General features: G+C 38.3%; 1 protein-coding gene and 1 long non-coding RNA gene across 2 annotated transcripts in view; one reads left to right on the top strand and one right to left on the bottom strand.

Moving 5' to 3' along the window:
- Window positions 1–954: 954 nt before the first annotated feature.
- Window positions 955–25,329, bottom strand: LOC125963684 (uncharacterized). The gene is made up of 3 exons (XR_007476036.1): window positions 23,609–25,329; window positions 3,071–3,180; window positions 955–1,250 (listed from the first exon to the last, which is right to left on the bottom strand). It is a non-coding gene; the product is annotated as an uncharacterized LOC125963684 (long non-coding RNA).
- MIS18BP1 (MIS18 binding protein 1) overlaps window positions 25,326–27,248 on the top strand; it is a 60,757-nt gene continuing 58,834 nt past the window's right edge. The window contains exon 1 of the mRNA XM_033428442.2: window positions 25,326–25,677. The gene's annotated coding sequence lies outside the window, so the exon portion shown is untranslated. The remainder of the gene's footprint in view (window positions 25,678–27,248) is intronic.

Raw genomic sequence — 27,248 nt, 5'->3', positions numbered from 1 at the left:
AGGAACTTAAGGTTACCTGGTACACATACCATTCTGGTATTTTATCCTCATGATATCACCTTCTTCAAGTGACCTGGCCTATATTTGAACTTATGTGAGAACTTAATGTTTCTTGAGGCAATGCACTCCATTCTTAGAAAATTCTGACTTTGAACATTTTTTCTTATGTTTAGCCAATATCTCTCTATAGCTTCCATTCACTAGTTTTAATTCCAACCCTAGGGGCCATGCATAGCCTTGGGGCTATACAAATACTTTTCTACAATGTACCATGTGCCCCTGAATCTCTTTTTCAGTAGACTTTGATAATAAGTTCTTATTCCTTATCTTTTTGTTTCAAAATTGGAATAACTTTGTTTTGCTCAGTATAAAATATATTCTCACTGTAAAAAAAATTTTTAAATATAGATTATATAAAGCAAAAGTCTCCTTCCTAATCCCACCTCCTTGAAATAACCATAATTAACATTTTAATGTATACAACAGACACAACTGGCTTAGCTGTGCAGTTCATAACTATCACCTCAGTGGCCATGTCCATATTACTGTTTCTTATAGAAGCAGTCCACTCCCCTGACAACAGGCTGGCCAATCATAGAATATCACCCTCATATTAACACTACTTGGTCAAAAAATGTGAGCGTATGACACAAGACTAATCAGAATCTTGCCCTGAGATTTTCACAATGGGAAGCTGAGAAAAAGGAATCTCTTTTGCCACACTGGTTTTAGAGTTGTACCATTTGTATCTGTAGAAGTAGCTGGCAGCCATGTTTCTCACAACATGGAGGAATCCTGTCTACAGTAAGAGAGAATGAAGCCAAAACAAGATAGAGAGAGAAAGAGATGAAAAAGTAAAAAAAAAGGCTGGCAGTGTTCAGGCTCCACACTCTAGTCTCCGAATTCCCTAAAACTTCTTTTGTTCTGGAAGCAATTGTTTTTAAGTGTGAGCTACCTCAGTCGTTTCAACAAATCTCCTTTGCTACATAAACTAATTTGACTAGATTTGGCACCAAAGGAGTTCTTGACTAATTCAAAGAATATCCTTTCAGGCATCAAAAATATATTCAAATAAGTGGGGCTATAGTATAATTACTGTCCTTTACCTTGTTTTGCTTCTTAACTTTAAAATAGTCATGGACTAGGACTTCCCTAGAGGTCCAGTGGTTAAGACTCCGTGCTTCCAATGCAGGGGGCACGGGTTCAATCCCTGGTTGGGGTACTAAGATCCCACATGTCGCATGATGTAGCTAAAAAAAAAATTAAAAAAAAATTAAATAGTGATGGTCTTCCTTCTATGGCAAAACCTCTACATGTCTTAGCAGTTTTAATGGCTGTATAAGCATTCATTTGCATAAGGTACCATTTTTTATTTAATCAATCACATTGAAAAAAATTTAGATAATTTTTCATTTCATTAGTACAAATAATACTGTGCTTATCCTTATATATATACTTTATTTCATACTTGTATTATTATTTATTTAGAATAAATTACTAAAAGTTGGATTGTTGGTTCAAAATATATGTACATTTAAAACTTTAATAGTTATCAAATTTCCCTCTAGAAAAGTTATAAACATTTCTATTTCTAGCAACTATGTGGTCAAGGGTCTACCACTACACACCCTCACCAGCAGTGGACATAATCACAATTTAATCTTTATCTACATGATAGTCAAATGTGCTGTCTCATTGCTGTTTTTATTTTCACTTATTTAATTGTTAGGAAAATTGAGCATTTTTTTCACTTTGACCATTTATATTTATACTTCTTTCTCTTTGCTTTTTTTTCTTCCTACTCTTCCTCTTCCTCCACCTCTTTCTTTGAGGAAAGAGATACATGAGGCCCAGATCAGGGCAGGGATATCAATCACTGCATTTATTCTAAATACTCCTGAAATTTAGAATAATGCTGCCAAGTATTATATGTGGGGTTTTTTCCTCCAGTTTTATTGAGATTTTTATTTGACATACAGTACTATATAAGTTTAAGGTGTACAGCACAATGATTTGACTTATACCATGACATAAGTTTAGTGAACATCCATCATCTCATATAGATACAAAAGAAAAGAAAAAAATATTTTTTCTTATGATGAGAACTCAGGATTTACTCTCTTAACAACTTTCATATATAACATACAGCAACTTTTATTATATTAATCATGTTGTACATTATATTCCTAGTACTTATTTATCTCATAACTGGAAGTTTGTACCTTTTGACCACCTTCATCCAGTTCCCTCTTCTCCTACCCCGTCTACAGTAACCACAATTTGATTTCTTTTTCTATAAGTTTGTATTTTGAAGTATAAATGACCTACCTACAATACTATGTTAGTTCCTGGTGCACAACATAGTGATTAGATATTCCTATACATTACAAAATGATCACCATGATAAGTCTGGTTACCATCTGTCAACATATGAAGATATTACATTATTATTGACTATATTTTCCATGCTGTACATTACATTCCTGTGGCTTATTTATATTGTAACTGTAAATTTGTACCTCTTAATCTCCCTCACCTATTTCACTCATCTTCTCCTATCCTCCTCCCCTCTGGCAACCACCTGTTTGTTCTCTGTATCTGTGACTCTGTTTCTGTCTTGTTATGTCTGTTCATTTATCTTGTTTTCTAGATTCCACAAATAAGTGAAATCATACAGTATTTGTCTTTCTCTATCTGACTTAATTCACTTATCACATAATACCCTCTAGGTCTACCCATGTTGTCACAAATGGCAAGAAACTGAAGATGACACAGACAAATTTAAAGATATATCGTGTTCATGGATTGGAAGAATTAATATTATTAAAATGGCCATAATCCCCAAAGTAATCTACAGATTCAATGCAATTCCTATCAAAATACCAGTGACATTTTTCATGGTATTAGAACAAATAATCTTAAAATTTGTACAGAAACACAACCCCGAATAGCCAAAACAATCTTAAGAAAGAAGAATAAGCTGGAGGTATCACACGCCCTGACTTTAAACTATACTACAAATCTACAGTATTCAAAACTGTATGGTGCGGGCACAAAAAGAGACACATACCTCAACAGTTTCCAGTCCAAAGAGCAAAATCAACCAGATGCTCCACATCAGGGACCAGAAGGAATCCAGAGAACTTGGTATCTCAGTCAGGACTTGTATCCCCTCCTTCTCTTGAAAATGGAAAGAAAGAAAAAGAAATAGGAAAAACAGAGAATTCACTAGAAAAACTGTGCAAAAAGCACAAGTTCAGAGCATGAATTTATTGAAGATAATAAGGAGAATGTAAGCTCCCCAACCCCCACCTCCCTCCCCATGCCAAAATCCTTGGATTTCCTGAAGTTAAACAATAGAGTATAGACTAATTTTATTTGACTGTTAAACAAAAGGGTGACCCCAGAAGGCTGGCAATAATATTTGAGAATATTTAGGATACACATGTTACTTTTATGCCACTTTTCTATCTTATAGTTCTGCAGTTGGTTATTGTTTTGAGGAACTCAAATATAAAACCTTATTTCTATGCCAGTAAGACCTATAACTATCCCATTTAAGTTATATTTGGTTTATTTAGCTCATTACTCAAGCTTTTAGAAGATATTTTGGATCCTAATTTTATCATATAATATACTCTCTACCCTAGAGTCATAGTGATGGCACATTTGATTAGCCTTTATCATTCTCATCAAAATCTTTAATAAAAATGTTGTTAAGTCTCACAAGGTTGGGGAAGAAAGAGCTGTCAAAATAACCACTAGTGGGTATCATTCAGACAGTTGTTATTTTAGAAATTATACACATATCACCCCACGTTCTTAAATTTAAGAAGTTCTTGTCAAATGCCCATTAATACTGCTCTAGCATTTTCTTGATCTTCCTGATGAGTCACCCCATCAATTTAAAGATGTTTGAAATTTGTCTGAGAATTTTCTCTGCAGATAATGACTAACAGAAAGGAATCCTGAGCCAGGATTATTTTCCCTGTCAGCATGATGGTTCTAAACCACTTTACAGACTAAGATCAGAGTTTTCATTTAAAATGATATCTTCTTGATTCCAAATAGCCAAAGCAATCTTGAAAAGAAGAACACAGCTGGAGGCATCACATTCCTTGACTTCAAACTATATTACATAGTTATAGTAATCAAAACAGTAGGTATTGGCATAAAAACAGACACATAGATCAATAGAACAGAAGACAGAACCCAGAAATAAACCTACATACATACAGTAAATTAACTTACAGACAGTCTCTTCAATAAATAGTATTGGGAAAACTGGACAGCCACATACAAAAGAATGAAACTGGACCACTGTCTTACATCATACACAACAATTAACTCAAATGGATTAAAGACCTGAAACCATAAAACTCCTAGAAGAAAACAAAGGCAGTGAGCTCCTTGGCATCAGTCTTGGTGATGATTTATTTTAATTTGACACCAAAAGCAAAGGCAACAAAAGCAAAAGTAAACAAGTAGGATTACATCAAACTAAAAAGCTTCTGCACAGCAAAGGAAACCATCAACAAAATAAAAAGGTAACCTACAGTAAAAAAGCAACCAATCCAAAAATGGTCAGAGGATCTTAACAGGCATTTTTTCAAAGAAGACATACAACTGGCCAACAGGCAACAAGATGCTCAATATGCCTAATAATCAGGGACTTGCAAATCAAAACCACAATGAGATATCACCTTACACCTGTTAGAATGAATGGCACTTACCAAAAAGACAAAAAATAACAAGTGTTGGTAAAGATGTGGAGAAAAGGGAACCCTGTGCACTGTTGATAGAAATGTGAATTGGTACAACCACTATAGAAAGCAGTATAGAGATACCTCAAAAAATTAAAAATAGAACTACCATCTGATCCAGAAATTCCACGGCTGGGTATTTAACCAAAGAAAAATAGACTAACTCGAAAAGATATTTGTACCCCCACGTTCACTGCAGTATTATTTACAATAGCCAAGACATGGAAACAACTTAAGTGTCCATTGATGGATGAATGGATAAAGAAATTGTGGTATATATATATATATATATATATATATATATATATATATATATATATATATATATAATAGAATATTATTCAGGCTTAAAAAGAATGAAATCTTGCCATTTGTGACAACATGGATGGAGCTGAAGGGCATTATGCTAAATGAAGTAAGTCAGAGAGAGACACACATACCTTATGATCTCACTTGTATGTGGAATCTAAAAGAAAAAACAAAAGAATAAAAGAAAAAAAAAGCTCACAGATAGAGGACAGATTGGCGGCTGCCAGAGGCAAGGCTTGGGGGATGGGCAGATAGGCAAAGGGAGTCACAAGGTACAAACTTCTGGTTATAAAGTAAATAATTCATGGGTATGTAAAGCACAGCATGGCGACTATACATAACAATACTGTAGTGTGTATTTGAAAGTTGCTGAGAGTAAATCTTAAAAGATCTTATCACAAGAAAAAAAATCAGTAGCTACGTATGGTGACAGATGTAACCTAGACCTATTGTCATGATCATTTTGTAATATATACAAATGTCGAATTATGTTGTACACCTGAAACTAATATAATATTGTATGTCAATTATACCTCAATAAAATAAATTTATTTATAAACTTACCATTAAATAAATCATATAAAAAACACACAGAGAAATTATATCTTCTTAAAAATGCTCAGCAGTGCTTCCTCTTGCTTATCTCTAAGTTCATCTAGATATTTAGTCTCACAAGACCAAAACAGATCACACTTGGAGCCGAAAGTATGCAAGGACAGCAAGCGAGCAGGGCAGTATCAGGCATTCTCCTTATGTAGGAGTACTACTCAAAGCAATCCACCAGCCCAGGTGCTTGTCTTCCCCCAAATAACAGCTCAAGTGGAAGAGAATGAGACCCACATGGACATGTGCAATAGTCATCCTGGGTTGGAAGGCCCATGTCCCAGATAGGAACTAACTTTCATGAGCATAGCTTCCAGATCCCCACCCCCAAAAGATATACTGAGTTATTTAGGAAAGCCCAAAGTTTTGGCTTCACACCAGGAACCTTCCTGACCTAGCAAAATTACCCCAATCAGGGTCATTTTTACCATAAACAATATTGCTAATTAGACAGTTGACATTCTACTTTATCAGGATTCCAGAGAAACATGATTAGAAAGTCAACCCAAGGTCACATTTGCCCACAAAGCAAGAGAAAAGGTTTTGCTAACCTTTACACATTCTTTCTACAAAGCCTTTCCCAACTTCCTATTTAAAATACCTATGGGAGAATTCCCTGGCAATCCAGTGGTTAAGGCTCAGCGCTCTCACTGCCAGGGCCCTTGGTTCAATCCCTGGTCGGGGAAATAGGATCCTGCAAGCTGCACAGCACAGCCTAAACAAATAAATAAATAAATACCTATGAAATGACCAAAACTCATCAATACCCAAAACTAAGACTGATAGGTATTTCAATGCTGGAGTCTGAGAGACATCATACTTACTATGAGAGAGATAGAACTTTGATGGAAAAAAGCACTTAAATTCTGCTTCATGAAACAGACTGCCTGAAAAGGAGTTAGAATATAATGCATACTTTACCACCGTCTGTTTCTGAAGTCAGGGATACAGGGTCTCCACCAACCAGAAATTTAGAAAATCATTCCTTTTTTTAAAAGGGCCAATCCATGAATTGACTCTCTTTCTTCCTTACTGTTGGGAGGCAATTTTCAGTGGTCTCCTGTATTTCTGCATGTGTTGTAAAGAAGTATTGACAGCTTTTGCTCCAGACTATCTTTTCAAAGATATTTGTATGGAAAACAGTTTAGAAAGACAGAAATGATGTCTCCCTCTAAAGCAGAAGGCAGATTTGTTTCCTGACCAGGATAGTAAAAATAATGTTTTTAGTGAAATGTTTTAGCAAAAACTGACGTAGTGGACAGGGGATGTCAGACACCGAACCTGCAGGGGGAAGGAAGCTAATGAGAAGGAAGCTGATTTGAATTGCAAATCCCAGAAGGTTTCAGGAATTAGAGGCTGCAGGTACATTTGAAGGCAAAGTGTGGAGTCAAGCTGAAAACAGGAGAAATGGTTGAAAGTCTATATTTTAACAAAATAGTTTCCTAGACCTCCTCCCCAGCCTAAGACTTGGGAATACCTATCAAAGCTAAGAGATTAGCTACCATCTGAAAACAGGAGATTAATTGAACATTTTCAAAATGAAAGGTGACATCCCTAGCCCTCTTGCCCCGTTCCTCTCACAGAACACTAGCAGACAGGTTTCCCCTCTGCGCTGATTGTTCTCTGTTAGGTCCTCCTGATCCTTTACCATTCTCTGCCCTACCCTGGGAGGATAACCTCTATAGACTGCTTCACCTTGGCTTCCTTAGACTTTGGCTTTCATTTGGAATCAGCCAATGAGAAGAACCAGCAGAAGAAAAAAAGGTGGAAGGAGAGAGGAGTTGGGCTATTTATTCTACATCCCCCACCCCCACGCTTTTTTTGGCAGTGGCCACATTCCTCTGCTTTCAGACATTGTAACTGTTGGGTGCACTCTCACACAGAGTTACAGATCTCTCCCAGCTCCAAAATGCTGTTCCTTCCCCTTGCCCCTTTAGGTCTAGGGGGGATAAACACTTCTACCTGTTTTTTAGCCCTTGGGTATTTCACCATCCCTTGATGGTTATGTTGATAAATATTCCCCTTATTAAATTCTCTTCAAGGGACCCTTCTATTATTCTCTTCCATCACCCCATTGAGTGATGCATCTGCTTCTTACAGGCCCAAACAGATACATACCCCACGGAAATTTTGCAGGATGCCTCTACTGGACCTGAACTACCCCAAGATAAGACCGACAGATGTTTGTTCGTAAACAAAAGGAAACAATATGAACTAATGCCCAGAGCCTGACAAAACTCAGTGTGTTCCAGGAGGTATAAGTGTTACTAGTTGTTGTGTGTGAAATGAGGAGTGATTAGAGAGGAGGCTTAAAAGCAGACAAATGCCAACTCACAGGGTACCTTTTAAGACACATCAAGGATCTTGGACTTTACCCTGTAGGCTCTTCGGCGATATTAAAGGATTTCAAATTTGAGTTTCAGATCAATCAAGCTGCAGGCAATATGAAGGAAAATTCTGAGATGGGCAAGGCTGTAAAATGGGAAACATGATAGAGACAAACAACTGCAATAGTTTCAGTGAAAAATATTGAAGGCTATAACTCAAACAGTGGCAGAAGAATGTAGGAAATGGATAGGAGATTAGTGGCCACTTGGAACTGGGAGCCAGAAAAAGGAAATGAAGGGGAGGGGGGGAAATCTAGAATGGCTTTAGGCTCTGATTTAGCAGTGGATAAACAGTCTTTCAATGTGATAAAGAGGAAAGGAGAAGAGAGTTTAAGATTGGGAGTTACTGAGGGGAAGCCTGGGGTGAAGGTAAGGAGGGGGATACAGAAGGGTGAGGGGACGCAGATTGATGTAGTTCTATTATGAATATGTTGAATTTAAAATACCTGTGGGAAATCTAAGTGAAATCTAGTCACAGGGAAAGAGCCTCCCTTCAACCCATTGAACCTGGTCAGTGTGGAGGACACTAGGCTCAGTTTGCCTCTCTCCTTAACCCTGGAATCCAGATCCAAAACCACAGAAAAAAAGGCAGATAAAATTGCCCTTAACCTGAAAGCAGCAGGCATGACCAGAATAAAAGGCTCCCAGTGCAGCCACCTATTTAACCACAAGATGGCATGAGAGATAAGCTAAGCAGAGCCCTAGTCAGACCTTCCTTCAATGGGCAAAGCTGTCACTTACGGTGTGGTACATTTTGTTTGTTTCTGTTAGCAAGGAACAGATGAAATTCCGTCATCCCTAATATATTTCCTAGGAATAATATCAGCATGGGGAGGAGATGGAAGCAGCAGGACTAGAGTTAGACAGATTTGGAGCATTTCCCCAAAGACCGGGAAGGGGCTGGGATATTGTGGTTTCCTTTGAGTGGCAGGGATCTTCAGGTGACAGAATGAGGCCAAGATGTTTTCAAGATAGCCACTATTTAGAGAATGAGATATTTGACAGACTACAGTTGGAAGCAAGGATTGGGGAAATCAAACCATCCTCTGTTTACTTCATAATAATTTGAGACTCTTTAATAAACTGGCTCCATTTCTGTCTTTGACATCAAGCAGGCTTCAGTGTAGTTTCTGTACCTATTAGTATGAACTGACAAAGAGGAACACAATACAGCTTATCAAGTCACATCATATTAAATCATAGACACCTCATTTCACTTTTAGCTATACTAAAATATTAATACTAGTTATAACAGGTATTATAGACATAGTTACTAACTGTTAATACCATCAGGCCTCTCATGTTACCCCAACCTCAGCCTACAACCAGCTAGACTATCCATATGAATAACTATTTCCTAAACTTCGGAGTCACCTAGGAATGGCCCCATCTCTGATACTCTAATATCTCACATGCTTACCACCCAGCCTTCCAGTTCTCTTATTTGCTTAACTCCTATTGTCTTCAAGCTCCTATTGTCTGTTGACCTCTCTAACTCTCCCAATAGCCCTCTTACCTTTATTTTTAATCCCATCCAACTAAAACAAAAAACATAGTCTATCATTTCAACAACTCTCCTATCAAAAAATACAACTCCTTTGTGTTATTATCATTCTGCCATATACCCACTCCAAAATAATCCCAGCCCTGGATTAATATTTTCTCTTACAAAATGTGTTTTAGAAACAGAAATTGCCAATCCTGCAAACTGGTGTTACTTAAATCTTGACTCCAACTTTAGCTTGATTCTCAATACATTCCAGCAATCTCTCTGTTCTCTCAAGTCAGTTCTCTCATATTTTCCATTAACATCTGTTCCAAAATTTAACCACTCTTCTCACAGAGGAATTATATTGAAGATTAAACACTTCTATACCTCCTAGCTCTTTTAGCCAATGATCTCTTTTCCTACAACAAAGACAAAAATATAGGCCATGAGAAGGTTTTAACTTTAAGACTATTCCCTACCTAAAAAATCCCTCACACCTCTACCAACTGTTCTTTCCTTCCTTCCTTCCAGCTAGTTATTCTAAAAATAATAACACTCCACTTGTGCAAGGCTAATAATTCACCAACCTTTGCTCCAAGAAAATAATAATAATAGTAATAATAATAATCCCACCTAAGTCAAAGTCAAGTCTCTCCAACCCTGGGGGCGCTATGGATTTTCCTGAACCCCAAATGTTCTACTTAGGGTTCTCTCTCCTCCCCTTTACACATTTCTCAGCAAGGAGGGGAGGGGAGAAATGTCTCTGTGGCTATTTTCAGGCACTCTCTTCCCAATCATTCCCTAACCTACTATAACTGAGCTTCTGCCCTACTAAATCTGTTGTCCTAAGGCCTCATTGTTAAATCTAAAGAGTGCATTTTAATCCTTACCACATTTGTCTTTTGGGCAGCATTTGACATTAGAGAAAATGGTTCAAAATCACAAATCTATAATAATAAAAACTTCATTTACTGAGTACTTAATATATGCCAGACTCTGTGCTAAGTGTTTTACATATATCATTTTATTTAATCCTCACAATTATTATATTTCATAAATGAGGAAATGGAGATAAAGTAACTTGCCAATAGATACAGAGAGAGTTAGAGAAAGAACGGGGACTTGATATCAAAAGACAAAGACAAAAACAGAATCTTGAAAGCTGTGAAATGAGAGATTTGTCACATACAAGAGGTACTCAATAACATTAACATCTGATTTCTCATGAGAAACTACGGAGACCAGAAAGCAGTGGAATGCCATATTCAGAGAGGAAAAAGACTGTTTAAGGATTCTATATCTGGCAAAACTATCTTTCAAAAATGAAGGAGAAAGTTAGACATTCCCAGGTAAATAAAAGCTGAGGGAGTTTGTCACTAGCAGATCTGCTCTATAAGGAGTGCTAAAGGGAGTCCTTCAGGCTGAAATGAAGGGACACTAGATAGCAACTTGAAGCAAGAAGAAATCAAGAACTCAGACAAATGTAACAACAAAGGTGAATATAAAAGCCAGTATTATTGTATTTTTGGTTTTTAGGTCTTTTTTCCCTATATGATTTAAAAGACAAATGCATAAAACAATAATTATAAATCTATGAAAATGGGCATATGGTGTTAAATGATATAATTTGTGACAATAACAACATAAAAGAGGGGACAGAGCTTTATAGAAGCAGAATTGTGTATGCTACTGAAGCTAATTCGTTAACAATTCAAATTAGATTGTTATATATTTAGGTGGAAACAACCCAAATGTCAATGGAGAAATGGATAAACAGAATGTGATATATATTGAATATATACAATGGAATATTACTCAGCCATAAAAAGGAATGGAATACTGAAACATGCTACAATGTGTATGAACCTCAAAAAAATTATGCTGAGCGAAGGAAACCAGACACAAGTGGTCACATATTGTATGATTCCATTTATATGAAATATCCAGAATAGGTAAATTTATAGAGACAGAAGGGGTGGGGAGAATAGGGAATGACATTGGTATGGGATTCCCTTTGGGGGGTAATAAAAATTTTTTGTAGGTGGTAGTTGTATACATTCTGAATGTACTAAATGCCATTAGATTGTATAATTTAAAATGGTTAGTTTTTTTTAATGGTTAATTCTAAGTTATGTGAATTTTGTCTTAATTTTTTAAAAAGAAAAAACAATCTCTAATCGTACAGAAACATGAAAATATTCACATTGTCCTATAATTAAACACTAAAAAACAGTATATATAAAAGGAAAATATCAGCATGCATTGCACACAGTAAGGGTAAGTAATGTTCCAAAAACTTTTTTTAGTTATATGTATTTTTATATTTATTAGGTTACAATGTAAAACATATTTCTTACTGTGGGTTGCAACAAAAAAAATTGAAAGCCATTGAAAATAAATTCTGGGACTTCCCTAGTGGTCCAGTGGCTAAGACTCCATGCTCCCGATGCAGGGGGCCCAGGTTCAATCCCTGGTCAGGGAACTAGATCCCACGTGCCACAACTAAGAGTTTGCATGGTGCAACTAATGATCCCGCATGCTGAGGACACCTTCAAGATGGTGGAGGAGTAACACGTGGAGATCAACTTCCTCCCCACAAATACATCAGAAATACATCTACATGAGGAACAACTCCTACAGAACACCTACTGAACACTGGCAGAAGACCTCAGACTTCCCAAAAGGCAAGAAACTCCCCACATACCTGGGTAGGGCACAATAAAAAAAAAAAGAGACAAAAGAATAGGGACGGGACCTGCACCTCTGGGACGGAGCTGTGAGGGAGGAAAAGTTTCCACACACTAGGAAGCCCCTTCACTGGCTGAAACAGGAGGTGGCGGGGGGAAGCTTCGGAGCCACGGAAGAGAGCACAGCAACAGGGGTGCAAAGGGCAAAGTGGAGAGATTCCCGCACAGAGGATCGGTGCAGGCAGGCACTCACCAGCCAGACAGGCTTGTCTGCTCACCCACCAGGGCGGGTGGGGGCTGGGAGCTGAGGGGTCAGATCCCAGGGAGAGACGGGTTGGCTGCATGAACACAGCCTGAAGGGGACTAGTGCCCCACAGCTAGCCGGGAGGGAATCCGGGAAAAAGTCTGGACCTGCCTAAGAGGCAAGAGACCATTGTTTCGGGTGTGCTAGAAGAGGAGATTCAGAGCACTTCCTAAACGAGCTCCAGAGACCAGCGCAAGCCGCAGCTATCAGCGCTGACACCAGAGACCGGCATGAGATGCTAAGGCTGCTCCTGCAACCACCAAGAAGCCTGTGTGCGAGCACAGGTCACTATCCCCACCTCCCCTCCCAGGAGCCTGTTCAGCCCACCACTGCCAGGGTCCCGTGATCCAGGGACAACTTCCCCAGGAGAACACACAGTATGCCTCAGGCTGTTGCAACATAACACTGGCCTCTGCCGCGGCAGGCTCGCCCCGCATTCCGTACACCTCCCTCCCACAAGCCTGAGTGAGACAAAGCCCCCAAATCAGCTGCTCCTTTAACCCCGTCCTGTTTGAGTGAAGAACAGATGGCCTCAGGTGACATACATGAAAAGGTGGGGCTAAATCCAAAGCTGAACCTCAGGAGCTGTGCAAACAAAGAAGAGAAAGGGAAGTTTCTCCCAGCAGCCTCAGGAGCAGTGGATTAAATCTCCACAATCAACTTGATGAACCCTACATCTGTGGAATTCCTGAATAGACAACGAATCATTCCAAAATTGAGGTGGTGGACTTTAGAAGAAACCGTAGACTTGGGGTTTGCTTTCTGCATCTAATTTGTTCCTGGCTTTATGTTTATCTTAGTTTAGTATTTAGAGTTAATTACCATTGGTAGATTTCTTTATTGATTTGGCTGCTCTCTTTTTTCATTTTTTTTTTAATATATAGATATATATTTTATTTTCCTTTTTCTCTTTTTGTGAGTGTGTATGTGTATGCTTCTTTTTGTGATTTTGTCTGTAGAGCTTTGCTTTTACCATTTGTCCTAGGGTTCTGTCTGTTTTTTGTTTTGTTTTGTTTTTGTATAGTTTTTAGCGCTTTTATCATTGGTGGATTTGTTTTATGGTTTGTTTGCTCTCTTCTTTCTTTTTTTTCTTTTTTATTACTTTTTATTTTTAATAACTTTATTTTATTATTATTTTTTTCTTTCTTTCTTTCTTTTTTTGTCCCTTTTCCTCTGAGCTGTGTGGCTGACAGGGTCTTGGGTGCTCTGACCAGGTGTCAGGCATGTGCCTCTAAGGTGCGAGAGCTCAGTTCAGGACATTGGTCCAACAGAGACCTCCCGGCACCACATAATATCAAACAGTGAAAGCTCTCCCAGAGATCTCCATCTCAAAGCTAAGACCCAGCTCCACTCAACGACCAGCAAGCTACACTGCTGGACACCCTATGACAAACAACTAGCAAGACAAGAACACAACCCCACCCATTAGCAGAGAGGCTGCCTAAAATCAGAATAAGGTCACAGACAGCACAAAACATACAACTGGATGCAGTCCTGTTCACCACAAAGACAAGATCCAGCCTCATCCACCAGAACACAGGCACTAGTCCCCTCCATCACGAAGTGTACACAACCCACTGAACCAACCTTAGCCACTGGGGGCAGACACCAAAAACAACAGGAACTACGAACCTGCAGCCTGTGAAAAGGAGACCCCCAAACACAGTAAGTGAAGCAAAATGAGAAGACAGAGAAACACACAGCAGATGAAGGAGCAAGGTAAAAACCTACCAGACCAAACAAATGAAGAGGAAATAGGCAGTCTACCTGAAAAAGAATTCAGAGTAAAATAGTAAAAATACCCAAAATCTTGGAAACACAATGGAGAAAATACAAGAAACATTTAACAAAGACCAAGAAGAACTAAAAAGCAGACAATGATGAACAACACAATACATGAAATTAAAAATTCTCTAGAAGGAATCGATAGCAGAATAACTGAGGCAGAAGAATGGATAAGTGACCTGGAAGATAAAATAGTGGATATAACTACTGCAGAGCAGAATAAAGAAAAAAGAATGAAAAGAATGGAGGACAGTCTTAGAGACCTCTGGGACAACATTAAACACACGAGCATTCGAATTATAGGGGTCACAGGAGAAGAAGAGAAAAAGAAAGGGACTGAGAAAATATTTGAAGAGATTATAGTTGAAAACTTCCCTAATATGGGAAAGGAAGTTGTCAATCAAGTCCAGGAAGCTGAGAGAGTCCCATACAGGATAAATCCAAAGAGAAACATGCCAAGACACATATTAATCAAACTATCAAAAATTAAATAAAGAAAAAATATTAAAAACAGCAAGGGAGGGGCTTCCCTGGTGGCACAGTGGTTGAGAGTCCGCCTGCTGATGCAGGGGATACGGGTTCGTGCCCCGGTCCGGGAAGATCCCACATGCCACGGAGCAGCTGGGCCCGTGAGCCATGGACGCTGAGCCTGAGCATCTGGAGCCTCCTGCTCCACAATGGGAGAGGCCACAACAGTGAGAGGCCCACGTACAGCAAAAAAAAAAAAAAAAAAAAAAAAAGCAGCAACGGAAAAACAACAAATAACGTACAATGGAATCCCCATGAGCTTGACAGCTGATCTTTCAGCAGAAACTCTGCAGGCCGGAAGGGAGTGGCAGGACATATTTAAAGTGATGAAAGGGAAAAACCTACAACCAAGATTACTCTACCCAGCAAGGATCTCAATCAGATTCGACAGAGAAATTAAAACCTTTACAGACAAGCAAAAGCTAAGAGAATTCAGCACCACCAAACCAGCTTTACAAAAAATGCTAAAGAAACTTCTCTAGGCAGGAAATACAAGAGAAGGAAAAGACCTAGAATAACAAACCGAAATAATTAACAAAATGGTAATAGGAACATACATATGGATAATTACCTTAAATGTAAATGGATTAAATGTTCCCATCAAAAGACACAGACTGGCTGAATTGATACAAAAACAAGACCCATATATATGCTGTCTACAAGAGACCCACTTCAGACCTAGGGACACATACAGACTGAAAGTGAGGGGATGGAAAAAGATATTCCATGCAAATGGAAATCAAAAGAAAGTTGGAGTAGCAATTCTCCTATCAGGCAAAATAGACTTTAAAATAAAAACTATTACAAGAGACAAAGAAGGACACTACATAATGATCAAGGGATCGATCCAAGAAGAAGATACAACAATTGTAATATTTATGTACCCAACATAGTAGCACCTCAGTATATAAGGAAAATGTTAGCAGTCATAAAAGGAGAAATAGACAGTAACACAATCATAGAAGGGGACTTTAACACCCCACTTTCACCAATGCACAGATCATCCAAAATGAAAAGCAATAAGGAAACACAAGCTTTAAATGATACATTAAACAAGATGGACTTAATTGATAATTATAGGACATTCCATCCAAAAACAACAGAATACACTTTCTTCTCAAGTGCTCATGGAACATTCTCCAAGATACATTGTATCTTGGGTTACAAACCAAACCTTGGTAAACTTAAGAAAATTGAAATAGTATCAGGTATCTTTTCCAACCACAATGCTACGAGACTCGATATCAATTACAGGAAAAAATCTGTAAAAAATACAAACACATGGAGCCTAAACAATACACTACTTGATAACCAAGAGATCACTGAAGAAATCAAAGAGGAAATCAAAAAATACATAGAAACAAAGGACAATGAAAACACGATGACCCAAAACCTACGGGATGCAGCAAAAGCAGTTCTAAGAAGGAAGTTTAGAGCAATACAAACTTACCTCAAGAAACAAGAAACATCTCAAATAAACAACCAAAACTTACACCTAAAGCAAGTAGAGAAAGAAAAACAATAAAACACCAAAGTTAGCAGGAGGAAAGAAATCGTAAAGATCAGAGCAGAAATAAATGAAAAAGATATGAAGGAAACAATAGCAAAGATCAATAAAACTAAAAGCTGGTTCTTTGAGAAGATAAACAAAATTGATAAACCATTAGCCAGACTCATCAAGAGAAAAAGGGAGAAGACTCAAATCAATAGAATTAGAAATGAAAAAGGAGAAGTAACAACTGACACATCAGAAATACAAAGGATCATGAGAGATTACTATAAGCAACTCTATGACAATAAAATGGACAACCTGGAAGAAATGGACAAATCCTTAGAAAAGCACAACCTTCTGAGACTGAGCCATCACAAGAAACAGAAAATATAAACAGAGCAATCACAAGCACTGAAATTGAGACTGTGATTAAAAATCTTCCAACAAACAAAAGGCCACGGCCAGATGGCTTCACAGGCTAATTCTACCAAACATTTAGAGAAGAGCTAACACCTATCCTGCTCAAAATCTTCCAAAATATAGCAGAGGCAGGAATACTCTCAAACTCATTTACAAGGTCACCATCACCCTGATACCAAAATCAGACAAAGATGTCACAAAGAAAGAAAACTACAGGCCAATATCACTAATGAACGTAGATGCAAAAATCCTCAACAAAATACTACCACACAGAATCCAACAGCACATTAAAAGGATCATACACCATGATCAAGTGGGGTTTATCCCAGGAATGCAAGGATTCTTCAATATATGCAAATCAATCAATGTGATACACCATATTAACAACTTGAAGGAGAAAAACTATATGATCACCTCAATGGATGCAGAAAAAGATTTTGACAAAATTCAACACCCATTTTTGATAAAAAAAAAAATCCAGAAAATAGGCATAGAGGGAAATTTCCTCAACATAATAAAGGCCATATATGACAAACCCACAGCCAGCATCATTCTCAATGGTGAAAAACTGAAACCACTCCCACTAAGATCAGGAACAAGACAAGGTTGCCCACTCTCACCACTATTATTCCACATAGTTTTGGAAGTTTTAGCCATAGCAATCAGAGAAGAACCAGAAATAAAAGGAATCCAAATCGAAAAAAAGAAGTAAAGCTGTCACTGTGTGCAGATGACATGACATTATACACAGAGAATCCTAAAGATGCTACCAGAAAACTACTAGAGCTAATCATCGAATTTGGTAAAGTACCAGGACACAAAATTAATGCACAGAAATCTGTTGCATTCCTATATACAAATGATGAAAAATCTGAAAGAGAAATTAAGGAAACACTCCCATTTACCACTGCAACAAAAAGAATAAAATATCTAGGAATAAACCTACCTAAGGAGACAAAAGAATTGTATGCAGAAAACTAAAAGAAACTGAAGAAAGAAATTAAAAGATGATACAAACAGATGGAGAGATATACCATGTTCTTGGATTGGAAGAATCAACATTGTGAAAATGACTATACCACCCAAAGCAATCTACAGATTCAATGCAATCCCTATCAATCTACCACTGGCATTTTTCACAGAACTAGAACAAAAAATTTGTATGGAAACACAAAACACCCCGAATGGCCAAAGCAAACTTGAGAAAGCAAAACGGAGCTGGAGGAATCAGGCTCCCAGCTTCAGACTATACTACAAAGCTACAGTAATCAAGACAGTATGGTACTGGCACAAAAACAGTAATATAGATCAATGGAACTGAATAGAAAGCCCAGAGATAAACCCATGCACGTATGGTCACCTTATTTTTGATAAAGGAGACAAGAATATACAATGGAGAAAAGACAATCTCTTCAATAAGTGGTGCTGGGAAAACAGGACAGCTACATGTAAAAGAATGAAATTAGAACACTCCCTAACACCACACACAAAAATAAACTCAAAATGGATTAAAGACCTAAATGTAAGGCCAGACACTATCAAACTCTTAGAGGAAAACACAGGCAGAACACTCTATGATATAAATCACAGCAAGATCCTTTGTGACCCACCTCCTAGAGAAATGGACATAAAAATAAAAATAAACAAATGGGACCTAATGAAACTTAAAAGCTTTTGCACAGCAAAGGAAACCATAAACAAGACCAAAAGACAACCCTCAGAATGGGAGAAAATATTTGCAAATGAAGCAACTGACAAAGGTCTAATCTCCAAAATTTACAAGCAGCTCATGCAGCTCAATATCAGAAAACAAACAACCCAATCCAAAAATGGCAAGAAGACCTAAATAGTCATTTCTCCAAAGAAGATATACAGATTGCCAACAAAAACATGAAAGAATGCTCAACATCACTAATCATTAGAGAAATGCAAAGCAAAACTACAATAAGGTATCACCTCACGCCCGTTAGAATGGGCATCATCAAAAAATGTACAAACAATAAATGCTGGAGAGGGTTTGGAGTAAAGGGAACCTTCTTGCAATGTTGGTGGGAATGTAAATTGATACATCCACTATGGAGAAGAGTATGGAGGTTCCTTACAAAACTAAAAATAACATACAACCCAGCAATCCCACTACTGGGCATATACCTTGAGAAAACCATTATTTAAAAAGAGTCATGTACCACAATGTTCATTGCAGCTCTATTTACAGTAGCCAGGACGTGGAAGCAACCTAAGTGTCCATCAACAGATGAATGGATAAAGAAGATGTGGCACATATATACAATGGAATATTACTCAGCCATAAAAAGAAACAAAATTGAGTTATTTGTAGTGAGGTGGATAGACCTAGAGTCTGTCATACAGAGTGAAGTAAGTCAGAAAGAGAAAAACAAATACCATATGCTAACACATATATATGGAATCTAAAAAAAAAAAAAAAGGGTTCTGAAGAACCTAGGGGCAGGACAGGAATAAAGATGCAGACATAGAGAATGGACTTGAGGACACGGGGAGGGGGAAGGGTAAGTTGGGACATAGTGAGAGAATGGCCTGGACTTATAAATACCACAAAATGTAAAATAGATAGCTAGTGGGAAGCAGCCGCATAGCACAGGGAGATCAGCTCAGTGCTTTGTGACCACCTAGAGGGGTGGGATAGGGAGGGTGGGAGGGAGATGCAAGAGGGAGGAAATATGGGGATATATGTATATGTATAGCTGATTGTTATAAAGCAGAAACCAACACACCATTGTAAAGCAGTTACAATCCAATAAAGATGTTAAAGAAAAAAAACAGAAAAAAAAACAAAAAAAAAGATCCCACATGCTACAACTAAGACCTGGCACAGCCAAATAAATAAATAAATAAATAAATTTTTTTTAAAAAGAAAAGAAACTTCTGTTATGATCTTTTAATTATCCTCCTATGATAGGCATGGAAGTGTGCAATTCTAATCTCCTTTTATGAAAGAGTGTCACTGCTATATGATGAGTACAGCTATCTGACAGACTTTAACTGCATGGACTTCAGGATCTAATAAAGCCTTTGACTTCAATAAATGGTGCTGAGAAAACTGGACAGCCACATACGAAAGAGTGAAATTGGGAGTCCTAGCCACAGCAATAGAAAAGAAAAAGAAATAAAAGGAATCCAGATTGGAAAAGAAGTAAAACTGTCACTGTTTGCAGAAACATGATACTACACACAGAACTCCTAAAGAGGCTACCAGGATACTGCTAGAGCTCATCAATGAATTCAGTAAAGTTGCAGAATACAAAATTAATACACAGAAGTCTGTTGCATGTCTATACACTGACAACAAAATATCAGAAAGAGAAATTAAGAAAACAATCTCATCCACCATCACAACATAAAGAATAAAATACCTAGGAATAAACCTACCTAAGGAGGCAAAAGACCTGTATGCAGAAAACTATAAGATACTGATGAAAGAAATCAAAGATGACACAAACAGATGGAGGATATACCATGTTCTTGGATTGTAAGAATCAATATTGTGAAAATGACTATATTAACCAAAGCAATCTACAGATTCAGTGCAATCCCTATCAAATTACCAATGGCATTTTTCACAGAACTAAAACAAAAAATTTTACAATTTGTATGGAAACACAAAAGACCCCGAATAGTCAAAGCAATCTTGAGAAAGAAAAACAGAGATGGAGGAATCAGGCTCCTGACTTCAGACTATACTAGAAAGCTACAGTAATCAAGACAGTATGGTACTGGCACACAAAACAGAAATATAGATCAATGGAACAGGCTAGAAAGCCCAGAGATAAACCCATGCACCTATGATCACCTAATCTATGACAAAGGAGGCAAAAATATACAATGGAGAAAAGACAGCCTCTTCAATAAGTTGTGCTGGTGAAACTGGACAGCTACGTGTAAAAGAATGAAATTAGAACACTCCCTAACACCATACACAAAAATAAACTCAAAATGGATTAAAGACCTAAATGCAAGCTGGATACTATAAAACTCTTAGAGGAAAATATAGGCAGAACACTCTGTGACATAAATCACAGCAGGATCTTTTTTGACCCACCCCCTAGAGTAATAAAAATAAAAACAAAAATAAACAAATGGGACCTAATGAAACTTAAAAGCTTTTGCACAGCAAAGGAGACCATAAATGAGACAAAAAGCCAACCTTCAGAACAGGAGAAAATATTTGCTAATGAAGCAACTTACCTAAATAGATACTACTCCAAAGAAGACATATGGATGGCCAACAAACACATGAGAAGATGCTCAACATCACTAATTATTAGAGAAATGCAAATAAAAACTACAATGAGGTATCACCTCACACCAGTTAGAATGGCCATCATCAAAAAGTCTACAAACAATAAATGCTGGAGAGGGTGTGGAGAAAGAGGAACTCTCCTACATTGTTGGAGGAAATGTAAATTGGTACAGCCAATATAGAGAACAGTATGGGGGTTCCTAAAAAAAAAAAAAAGAACATAAGACCTGAAACCATAAAACTTCTAAAAGAAAACATAGGCAGTAAGCTCCTTGACATCGTTCTTGACAATGATTTTTTGGATTTGACACCAAAAGCAAAGGCAACAAAAGGAAAAATAAATGAGTGGAACTAGATCAAACTAAAACTAAAAAGCTTTTGCAGAGCAAATGAAACAATCAACAAAATGAAAAAGCAACCTACAGAATGGGAGAAAATACTTGTAAATCATAAACCTGGTAAGGGGTTAACATCCAAAATATATGAAGAACTCATAGCTCAGTAGCAAAACAAATATGATTTTAAAATCGGCAGGGAAACTGAATAGTCATTTTTCTAAAGAAGACATACAAATTGCCGATAGGTATAGGAAAAGGTGCCCAACATCACTAATGCTTAGGGAAATGCAAATCGAAACCACAGTGAGCTACCACCTCACACCTGTTAGAAATGTTGTCATGGGACTTCCCTGGCGGTCCAATGGTTAAGACTCTGAGCTTCCATTGCAGGGGGCTCGGGTTTGGTCCCTGGTCAGGGAATTAAGATCCCACAAGCGGCACACCAGAGATAAGTGTTGAGAAGGATATGGAGAAAGGACAACCCTTGTGCGCACCTGGAGGGAATGTAAATTGGTGCAGCAACTATGGAAAACAGTATGGAGATTCCTCAAAAAATTAAAAATAGAACTACTATATAATCAAGCAATTCCACTGTTGGGTATTTAACCAAATAAAAAAAGACTAAGATATTTGTACCCCCATGTTCACTGCAGCATTATTTACAAAACGCAAGACATGGAAAGAACCTAAGTGTCCACTGATGGATGAATGGATAAAGAAAATGTGGTGTATATATATATATATATATAATGGAATATTATTTAGCTGTAAAAGAGAAGGAAATATTGCCTTTGCAACAACATGCATGGAGCTGGAGAGCATTATGCTAAGTGAAATAGGTCAGACAGAGAAAGACAAATACTGTATGATTTCACAATTAATAGTGAAATTAAACAATAATAACTAAACTCATAGATACAAAGAATAGATTGGTGGTTGCCAGAGGTGTGGGTTGGGGTTGGACAGGTGAAAGAAGGTGGTCAAAACGTATAAACTTTCTGTTATAAAATAAAGAAGTCTTGTGGGTATAATTTACAACAATATGACTACAGTTAAAAATATTGAACTGTATATTTGAAAGTTGCTAAAAGGGTAGATCTTAGAAAAAAATTAACTAAAAAAAGGTTGCTAAAAGGGTATATCTTATAAGTTCTCATCACAAGAAAAACAAAATTGTATCTATGTGTAAGAATGGATGTTAACTAGACATAGTGTGGTGATCATTTCACAATACATACATATTCAAATCATTTTGTTGTATACTTGAAACTAATATAATGTTATATGTCAATTATATTTCAGCTAAAAAAAATTTTTTAAGCCTTTGAGCCAAGGCATGTTCTTCCCATCTCCAGCATGATGGATTTCAGGGCCTGCCTACTTCTGCCCACTGCGGGAGTCCTCTGATGGGCTACCCCCAAACTCCCTACTTCATTAGCCAACACTCTGTCAATTTGTATTGCAATCTTTGGCTCCCTCTGACCAATTCTGCTTCCTTCTCCCTTTTTCTTTCACAAATGTCTGATTTGCATCAAAGCCTGAAGATTTACCAGGCCCAATTCTTTTTCCACCCCTTAAAACTTTCACAGGCCTTATCTCCCAATAAATCTCTTATACTCCTAACTGCATCTCACCATCAGCTTCCTGCAGGACCCAAACTGATACATCTTCATAGCACTTATTACAATTTGTAACGGTATGTTTATATATGTTTGTGTGTTTGTATACTGTCTCTATCACAAAATAATCTCCTTGGCAGGCTTTTCTACTGAAGGGTCATCCTCTAAAAAGCCTCGATAACCTCACTGTTGACTCCATCCTCATCCCTCCTCTAAGTCCAGAAAGGGTGTAGTGGTTGCACAGTTGTGCCTTACATTGGGAACACAGCTGAGAGAGTGAGAGGCGACTAAAATCCTAATTCAGGGCTACATTTTCCAAACGTAGGATTTCTCAACCTTGGCATTACTGACATTTTAGATTTGATAATTCTTTGTAGTGGAAGAGCTGTCCTGTGCATTATAGGATGTTTCGTAGCATTCCTGTCCTCTACTCACCAGCTGGCAGTGGCACCCTTCTTAGTTGTGACATTTATATTTCCAGACATTGCCAAATGTCCCCTGGGGTGCAAAATCATCCCTGGCTGAGAACCACTGACCTTGAGGAAAGAGCATCTTTTTTATAATTCTCCTCAAAATGCTATATGGTCAATTAGTATGGAACTTACCATTGTCCTAGGAATATTCTTCCAGGCTAAGCAGACCCAGATCTCTTGGCAGCAACTCCCACACAACATGAGGATTCCAGTCTTCTCCTCCTATGTCTGTCTTCTGGACCCTAAGTGAGTCTGTATGTGTTCCCAGGAGTTACAGATTTAGGGCAGGTTATCCCAGGTGCCTGGCTGTGACGATAAGAAGCTCGTCTGCTTGTCACCTGGCAGACACAAACTTAGAGGGTCCATCCAGGGAAGCATGTTGATGTCCCATTGGACAGATGAACATTGTCCCTCGGCCTGTATGCCTTCTCATTGAACTTTTTATCCACAAACTGTTATCCAGTTTTCCTTGGAAAATTATTAGTCACCTTTATGTAAATTCCTGTTGCTGTTCACCCTGGAGCATGCTAGATCCTAGTTATTTCTCACATGAGAAGTGACTAATTAAAAAATTAAAGTCTGTAATTCTGAGGGTCTGCCGTTAATATTTCAAGGTTCCTGTTTTGGCTGAATGTGTGAGCCATGGCTATTTCCATCATCAGGAACAGAAATCTTTCATACCTCTATTTCAGATACTTTGAAGTATGAATGCCTGTCTTTTCAAAGTCTCTCTATCCCACAAAATGCATTTCATAGACGACACCAAACATATATTTTAAGTCTGGTTTATCCCATAAATTTGGTGCAAATCCATGTCTGGCCATTTTCCCATTATGCTGCACAGACAGAAACTTCATTTGATCTATGATTTGCTTCCCACCTCCCACCCCCAACTGGTTTATTTTCCTTACTTGCATTCATTTGATGTTTAAAATTTATATTTTAGATTCTGAATATTCGGTGAGCACAAGACTTAGTGGATACAAGATTTAGAAGAGGGAATCGCAAAAGTCACTTAAAAAAATTAATCCATTACAACCATTTCAGTCCAGTCTTAACGGACAAATGCGATACATGACTCTAGGATGTTGAGAATTTTCTTGGATGAGGCAAAAAATAAACTCTCCTGTCCTAAATGCTGACTTGGTGGGGGAGGGGGCGGAGTCCATGAACAGAAGATGCAGGATTGGAGCTGGAAGGGATTTAAGGCTGAAAACACTAGTTACTCCTCTGGCTCCTCCGCCAAGACTGAAACAAGGTACCATACACAATGCTTCCAGCCAGCGCCCCAGTCGTGCCGGGGCGCTGAGGCGAAGGATACACAGTACTCCGCGGTGGTTAGTCAGAGCACAGCATCACTGGGAGTAGCCTAAGGCAGGGATAAATCTAAACGCGACTGTCACGAACTGCATCGCAACCCAGAGTAGTATTCGAGACAATCAGGTTTAAAAAAAAAAAAATCACACTTCCTGGGGGAATAGCTCAAACTAAACATCCCATTGCAAGTATAACTTTGCATTCAGTCCATTATCCCCTAAGAACAAAACGTTCCTTCTCGGCCTCAAATATCTGACGGTCTGAGAAAACTAAAAGCTCTCTCAAACGTATTCAGCAAGCCGTTTCCTCACACTAGGAAGGTAGCCCTAACCAAAAGCTGTTAGCTTTCACACATACAGCAGGAGGGTAGCCGGGAAGGGCCAAGCTTCTTAAACTGCAGTAGCGCGGGAGCGCGCAGTCGACGTCTGACGTAGGCCTTCCTGCCGCAGAGCATTTCGGGAGGAGCGGCGGAACGTGTGGCTGGCGCCCCTCTGAAGAAAAAACGAGTCCGAGAACAACTATAGGAGCGTGCTCAGTACCCGCTGCAGCTTGGGGTCGCCCAGTTTTTATAGAAACAGCATTGCTCACGCGGAGCGGGGACCACCCCCAGTTTTCCTGAGTCCCAGTGAGACGCACGGTGACGCAGTTCCTGGGCGCGCCAATCCCGGGCTGGCTGAGAGGGCGGGCTCTTCAGATTTGAATTCCCAGTTTAGCGGTTAGGGAACCTCACCGAGAAAGTGAGCGTCACCTGGGGCTAGGCCGCTGCGAGCTGGGGCCGACTTGGGCCAGAGGCGAGAGTCTTGGGGCGCCCAGGTCCCCCTCTCCCCAGCACGAAGCCGAGCCCAGACTGCAGCCGTCTTGCCATGCTAGGCCCTTCGTCCAAGGTACGGCCACCCCGCCCCTCTTTCCTCGCCTCCTGCCTCCGGTCCTTTCTGGCGCCGCGAGTCTCAGCGCTTCAGCATTCTGGGCTCGCTCGGACTTCTGTACATTTCTGGCTTTGGCTGTAGTATCACAACTACTCATTCATTCGGGGTGTATTTGTTGCGTGTCTACTGTAGTTATCAAGAGAGTAGACTACTTTCCTTCAGATTTGTTTCGATGGTGAGCGCTCCAGGCTTTTCTTCTAAAATCACTTCTAGAAAAAAAAATTTTTTTTTTAAAGATTACCAGGTAGGAGAATTGTGTGCGTCACTGCCCGATTCTTCACCTTGGAACCCAGCATCCACAGACCTAAAGAAACAATTGATCCATCCAGCTTCTGTTTTCTTCTGATTAAATTACATATTAGTTGCAAATATTTTCAGATGTAAGTAAAATTATTTAGGTAGTGGGAGGCCCCTTCATCAAAGATAAACGCTGCACTTCAAAGATAAACGCTGTTTACAATTTGGTATACTCATTTACAGATTTTTTGCCCTATGCTTATGCTCCTGGATGTGTTTGTTTATTTTTGACTTTTTTTTTTTACAGAAATTCAATTGTACGTCCTGTTTTGTTGGTTTTTTAATTTAGTGTATCCTAGCTACTTTCTATGTCAGTATATGCGCGTGTGTGTATATCCTTTTATTGAATACATAGAATTCAGTTGTATGAATGTAGCAGAATTTTGTCCCATATTTATAGACATCTAGGTTGTTTCTAGTTAGCCTGGTACTTCAGTGAACAGTAGAATTTTGTCCCATCTTGGTAGACATCTAGATTCTTTCTAATTAGCTCAGTACTTAAGTGAACATCCTTGTATAGGGCCTGTTTAAGAACTTGGGCTTTGAAATCAGATAGACTGAGGTCCTGCTCTTAATCATTGTAAGTGGGACCTTGGACTGGTTATTTAACCACTCAATGCCTTAGGTTTGTCATCTTCAAAATGTGAATAATGACAGTATTTAACTCTTAAGAATTGCTGTAAGGTTAAGTAGTATCTGATGTATATGCAGTAGATGTTGACTGTTACTACCACATATATATTTGCATTCTTATGTAGATGTTTCTATAAGAAAAATAATTTTAAGTAGAATTTCTTGCCCATTGGCATGCAAACCTATATTTTGAAATTAATCTTTACCAATCTGATAATCATAAGAAGTCTCACTGTTTTAATTTGCATCTCTTCATTTATTAGTAAAATGGAGTGTCATTTTGACTCATTTATTGGCCTTTTGTATTCCATTAATTGCCATAAATGTCCTTTGGCCATTTTTTGTGTTGATCATTTCTTTAAATTGATTCATTTGGTTTCTTTGAATGTTATCTATATTGACCCTCAGTGTGTCATGTGCTGCATTTTTCCCCCCAAATGTATCATTTGCCAGTTAATTTAGTGTTCCTCTCATTTTTTTCCCAACTCTTGTCTCCCAGTTTTGGTTAGTGTGCCTTGGGAGTTTTGATCCATTCCATTATAATTATTATTAATATTACCACAACAATAAATTCCTAGAACTTTTCATGTCTTCTTAGG

Source organism: Orcinus orca, chromosome 2 (genome assembly GCF_937001465.1).
Source record: "Orcinus orca chromosome 2, mOrcOrc1.1, whole genome shotgun sequence".
Lineage (NCBI taxonomy): Eukaryota > Metazoa > Chordata > Mammalia > Artiodactyla > Delphinidae > Orcinus > Orcinus orca.
The sequence above is the reverse complement of the archived record's forward strand: the minus strand, read 5'-3'. Positions and strand labels throughout refer to the sequence as shown.